Source organism: Musca autumnalis, unplaced genomic scaffold (genome assembly GCF_047663935.1).
Source record: "Musca autumnalis isolate F117 unplaced genomic scaffold, ASM4766393v1 scaffold_5, whole genome shotgun sequence".
In the NCBI taxonomy this organism is placed as follows: Eukaryota; Metazoa; Arthropoda; class Insecta; order Diptera; family Muscidae; genus Musca; species Musca autumnalis.
The window spans coordinates 165,124,206-165,130,592 of NW_027412088.1; the positions used below are offsets into that span (position 1 = coordinate 165,124,206).

Genomic DNA, 6,387 nt, shown 5'->3' on the forward strand with positions numbered 1-6,387 from the left:
ACCATTGAAATGGATTGCCGTCAATTAAGGTTATGGATTGCAGTTTATATTATCAGAAGGAAAATATTTGTAGATATAATGTATTCTCATTAATTTGCTAACTGAATGCGATACTACAGAATAGTGCATTTACATACAGTGTAGGCCAAAACTTGGCCTGCTCAATCCCCTAATTTTAGCTCTTGATTGGGACTTGTGGGGATCGTTAACTAAAAAATCAACCGAAAAACATTGCAAAACCAAAGAAAAAGCAATTACGCCTGAAATAATTAATAATTTAATATTCTCTATGCCCACAAGATGTGTGTGTGTCATCCAGAATAAAGAATATTGACTTCACTAGTTTTTTTTGTTCCTTAAATTGGGGGGTGCTTTAGTTTTGTCCACTTACATTTGTGACTTAAAATGTTTTTCGAATTTTAACCTTTTTATTAAATTCACAATTCCAAAGGGAGACAAATAACCCCAATAGGTTCCAAAGTTTTCAACGTAATGTTCCCAACATTTATATCTTTCGTTCAGCAGTATGTTGCACAAAAAATGTTGATGTTGAAACTGTTTATAAGCAATGTTGATAAGCTGTTGTTCTGTTAACTTTTGTATCTCTGTATGTAAGTTTTAGCAACAAATGGCTAAGAATTTTAATAGCACAAACATATATGATGTAGCCAGGAATATAAAACACTTTATAAGCACCCCAACCAGCAACATCCTCGATAGTATAGTGGTTAGTATCCCCGCCTGTCACGCGGGAGACCGGGGTTCAATTCCCCGTCGGGGAGAGAGATTTCTATGACCAAATTATTTTATTTTTTTTTTAAAGAAATTAATGTTAACCCTCAAACGCTGATAGCTGTATGTAAATCTAAGTGTAAATAATGTTCTGAGACACACTTCACTTCACGCCTCAAGCATTTTGTTCACCCTATTTACGCTTAATTTTCGAGTATTTTTTGGACGGACTAGGGTGTAATCTTCTTTTTAAATACCCTAATGAATCTTAGCCCCAACAAATTCGCAAAAAAAGGAGGTGAAGTGTGTCTCAGAAAATTATTTCCACTTAGATTTACTTACAGCTATCAGCGTTTGGGGGTTAAAATTAATTTCTTAAAAAAAATTGATTTCATATTTTCCTCAGAATTTTCTCGAAATTATAATTTGTCTGAAAACTCGTCAACGTTCCGAATTCTGTGAACTGCTTCATACAAATTCGTACCTCTTTTGCATGGAAATTCGGAATCTTTTTATTTACATATGTATATCTTTATTATTGAATAAAACACAAACTTAGGGAATTTTGAATTCAATAAAAAAGTTAAGGATCAAAAAACATTTTAAGTCGCAAAAATAAACGGACAAAACTAAAGCACCTCCCAAATTTAAGGAACAAAAAAACTAGTGAGATCAATATTTCGTTGCGTATCCTTAATTCTGGATGACACACGCATATACGATATTAAATTATAAATTATTACAGGTTTTATTGCTTCACAGGCTACTTTTGCGGCTTCAAATAAATTTTCTTTGGTTCGGAATTTTTTTCGGTTGACTGTTGAGTTAACGATCTTCCACAAGTCCCAATCGATAGGTAAGATTAGGCGATAGGGCAGGTCAATGGAAAACTTGTACTGTATTGTTTTGGAATCACTCCTTAACCACCTTCGAAACACACGGTGCTCTTGAACCAACTTTAAATGAAAAGCGCTTACACCTAGGAAGTTTTTGCGGATTCTGAAACTACAATGCTAATAGATGAGAAAAAACAAGTAAAAAAGCATTAAGTTCGGCCGGGCCGAACTTTTCATACCCTCCACCATAAAATATTCATTCCTGTGCCCAACTTTAAGTGAGTACGTTAAAATGTCAGATAATGTACATACATAAAATGCTTCATTCGGGAGGCCCTTTTTATGGTGCCTATATCTAACTGTTGACAATTTTTGGTGGGCTAGAAATTGGGAGGTACTGTAATATAGGGGTTATAATAAAACATGGGCCTATGTTGACAGTTTTTGATGGGAGCCTTTAATGTCAAATAACTCCTAATTCGGTTAAACAAATTAGCTAGAATCCTCAAAATATCGAAAATCGGTACATAACGTGGGAACTTCAAATGTCATTAACAGCTAGTTCGGAGGTATCTGGGCTATACGAAAATATGAACTTAAATGAACAATTTTTGTTGCAGAATTTTTGTTGACTTTTAAATTTCAAATTACAGAAAGTTCGTCCAAAAAATAAAGTTAAGGTACGGAAAATCGGGAGGTTTGTTTTGGTGCTATACAAAAACATGGACCTACGTTCGGTTAAACATTTTAAGTCTGAAAATGTAGCTAAACCCGTCAAAATACCGTAAATCGGGAGGTACCGTTATATGGGGGCTATACCAATACGTGGACCTATGTCCACAACTTTTGTTGTATAAGTTTATTGACTTTTAAGAACCCCAAATGTCAAATTATAGCTACATCGGTCTGAAAATGTAGCTAAAAACGTCAAAATACCGCAAATCGGGGGGTACCGTTATATGGGGGCTATACCAAAACGTGGACCTATGTCCACAACTTCTAATTTATAAGTTTATTAACACTTAAGAACCCTAAATGTCAAATAATAGCTACATCGGTCTGATAATGTAGCTAAAAACGTCAAAATACCGTATATCGGGGGGTACCGTTATATGGGGGCTATACCAAAACGTGGACCTATGTCCACAACTTTTGTTATATAAGTTTACTGATACTTAAGAACCCTAAATTTCAAATTATAGCTAAATCGGTCTAATAATGTAGCTAAAATCGTCAAAATACCGCAAATCGGGGGGTACCATTATATGGGGGCTATACCAAAACGTGGACCTATGTCCACAAGTTTTGTTATATGTGTTTGTTGACACTTAAGAACCCTAAATGTCAAATTATAGCCAAATCGGTCTGAAAATGTAGCTAAAAACGTCAAAATACCGTAAATCGGGGGGTACCGTTATATGGGGGCTATACCAAAACGTGGACCGATATAGCCCATCATCGAACTTGACCTGCCTGCAAACAAAAGACGCATTTTCCCAAAATTTCAGCGTCCTATCTCTATTTTTGTGGATGCTAGAGTGATTACCACAGACGGACGGACGGACGGACGTGCTCAGATCGACTTAGAATTTTACCCTGATCAAGAATATATATACTTTATAGGGTCGCAAATGAGTATTTCAATGCGTTACAAACGGAAAAACAAACTTAATATACCCTCCATACTATGGTGGAGGGTATAAAAAATCGCCGGAGCGCTTTTTAAAAGTTCACATTTATAAGGTTTATTTTATGTTTTCGCGATTTTGCTTGGAAACCGCAGGTCCTATCGAAATGGAGTTAAAGAAAATGTTGTAGCTGTAGAGGACTGGCCTGTGTAATTTGTTGTACCATTTTTTGGATATATAAGTTTAAGTTGGGAAATTGAAGTCATGACATTGTTTTATAAGGAGATACAGTCAGTTAATTGTCTCAATTTGAACTTCTATATCTACAAAATGATAAAACCTATAAAAATATCATAACACTTTCTTTAGCTTCATTTTGAAAATGGCTTGCGGTTTCCATGCAAAATCGTGAAAACTTAAAAACCCTAAAAATGTGAACTTTGACCGCCTTTTTATTTAAAAAGCGCTCTGGCGATTTTTTGTTTGTTTTTTATTTCTCTCATCTATGAGCATTGTAGTTTCATTTAAAGTTGATTCAAGAGCACCATAAACATATTTTGGCTCGTTATCTTCCTGGAATGTCACCTAAGTCACATCTCTTCTTCAGCATAAGGCAACATCACACCATTTAATAGGTTACGATACATGAAACAATCCATAATTCCATTAATTTTATGAATTGGTCCAATCCCTTGCCCCAAGAAAAAATCCCAGACCATTATGTTACTCCTCCATGTTTTACAGTGCCTTTGCAATATTTAGGATTTAACCGTTGTCCACTTGAACCACGCCTTATGTAATGTGAATTCTTTAAATTAAACTTACATTCATCAGAAAACAGCACAGTTCTTCATTTTTGGACACCAGAGTTCAGATGGGTCTTGGCGAGTTCAAATCTGGCGTTTTCATTTTTTGTCGATATGAATGGTTTTTTGCTGGTCGTCAACAAAAAAACCGATATTCGGCTATTTGAGGATCTAAGCCACATTTTCCTACTAAATTAGCTGTAATTTGGTACTTAGGGTTCCTAGCGGTCACAAAACTTTGGGTATAGCCCGCATCGAAATAATGGTCGTAGATCCATACATATACAGTCGAAATCGCTTATAACGTCGCCGTTTATAACGTCATATCGCTTATAGCGACGAAATCCAAAAGTCCCGAATTTCTGCCTAAATGTCAAATTATAGCCAAATCGGTCTGAAAATGTAGCTAAAAACGTCAAAATACCGTAAATCGGGGGGTACCGTTATATGGGGGCTATACCAAAACGTGGACCGATATAGCCCATCATCGAACTTGACCTGCCTGCAAACAAAAGACGCATTTTCCCAAAATTTCAGCGTCCTATCTCTATTTTTGTGGATGCTAGAGTGATTACCACAGACGGACGGACGGACGGACGTGCTCAGATCGACTTAGAATTTTACCCTGATCAAGAATATATATACTTTATAGGGTCGCAAATGAGTATTTCAATGCGTTACAAACGGAAAAACAAACTTAATATACCCTCCATACTATGGTGGAGGGTATAAAAAATCGCCGGAGCGCTTTTTAAAAGTTCACATTTATAAGGTTTATTTTATGTTTTCGCGATTTTGCTTGGAAACCGCAGGTCCTATCGAAATGGAGTTAAAGAAAATGTTGTAGCTGTAGAGGACTGGCCTGTGTAATTTGTTGTACCATTTTTTGGATATATAAGTTTAAGTTGGGAAATTGAAGTCATGACATTGTTTTATAAGGAGATACAGTCAGTTAATTGTCTCAATTTGAACTTCTATATCTACAAAATGATAAAACCTATAAAAATATCATAACACTTTCTTTAGCTTCATTTTGAAAATGGCTTGCGGTTTCCATGCAAAATCGTGAAAACTTAAAAACCCTAAAAATGTGAACTTTGACCGCCTTTTTATTTAAAAAGCGCTCTGGCGATTTTTTGTTTGTTTTTTATTTCTCTCATCTATGAGCATTGTAGTTTCATTTAAAGTTGATTCAAGAGCACCATAAACATATTTTGGCTCGTTATCTTCCTGGAATGTCACCTAAGTCACATCTCTTCTTCAGCATAAGGCAACATCACACCATTTAATAGGTTACGATACATGAAACAATCCATAATTCCATTAATTTTATGAATTGGTCCAATCCCTTGCCCCAAGAAAAAATCCCAGACCATTATGTTACTCCTCCATGTTTTACAGTGCCTTTGCAATATTTAGGATTTAACCGTTGTCCACTTGAACCACGCCTTATGTAATGTGAATTCTTTAAATTAAACTTACATTCATCAGAAAACAGCACAGTTCTTCATTTTTGGACACCAGAGTTCAGATGGGTCTTGGCGAGTTCAAATCTGGCGTTTTCATTTTTTGTCGATATGAATGGTTTTTTGCTGGTCGTCAACAAAAAAACCGATATTCGGCTATTTGAGGATCTAAGCCACATTTTCCTACTAAATTAGCTGTAATTTGGTACTTAGGGTTCCTAGCGGTCACAAAACTTTGGGTATAGCCCGCATCGAAATAATGGTCGTAGATCCATACATATACAGTCGAAATCGCTTATAACGTCGCCGTTTATAACGTCATATCGCTTATAGCGACGAAATCCAAAAGTCCCGAATTTCTGCCTTTTATATTTCACACAAATAAATATCGCTTATAACGTCATCGCTTATAGCGTCATATCGGTTGTAACGTCGGTTTTTTGTGAAATATTTGAATTTTGCTATCGGTTATGACGTCGAATCATACGAAGAAGGAAATTGTCTGTTAATAATTTGTTGTATGTATATTTTTCAAACTCAAACAACAACAAAATACCAAACTTATGCACAACATGTTCGAAGATGGCGATCTCAAGTCAATTAAGCTTGAATGTTTGACACCCAATGTCACATCTGTTTTACAACCCATGGACCAAGGTGGAATAAAATCATTAAAATAGCATTGCCGGATAAGCAAATATCCACTATCCTGTCAAGAATAGAAATGGATCAAATTACGAAATTAAATGTGTTAGTGTCAGATGAATCATGGAAAAATGTAACGTAGAAGATATTCATTAATTATTTGCCATCGATGACAAAGTTTTCACATCTGCCATATATAATGACGACGACATAATAGGGGTGTCTTTTTACTTACTAAATGTTGCTGAAACATTTTTTTCGGCAACATTTCCTT

At 35.5% G+C, this 6,387-nt stretch overlaps 1 non-coding gene across 1 annotated transcript; it reads left to right on the forward strand.

Moving 5' to 3' along the window:
• The first annotated feature begins 710 nt into the window (after window positions 1–710).
• On the forward strand, window positions 711–782 carry TRNAD-GUC (transfer RNA aspartic acid (anticodon GUC)). The gene has a single exon. It is a non-coding gene; the product is annotated as a tRNA-Asp (tRNA).
• The last annotated feature ends 5,605 nt before the right edge of the window (window positions 783–6,387 follow it).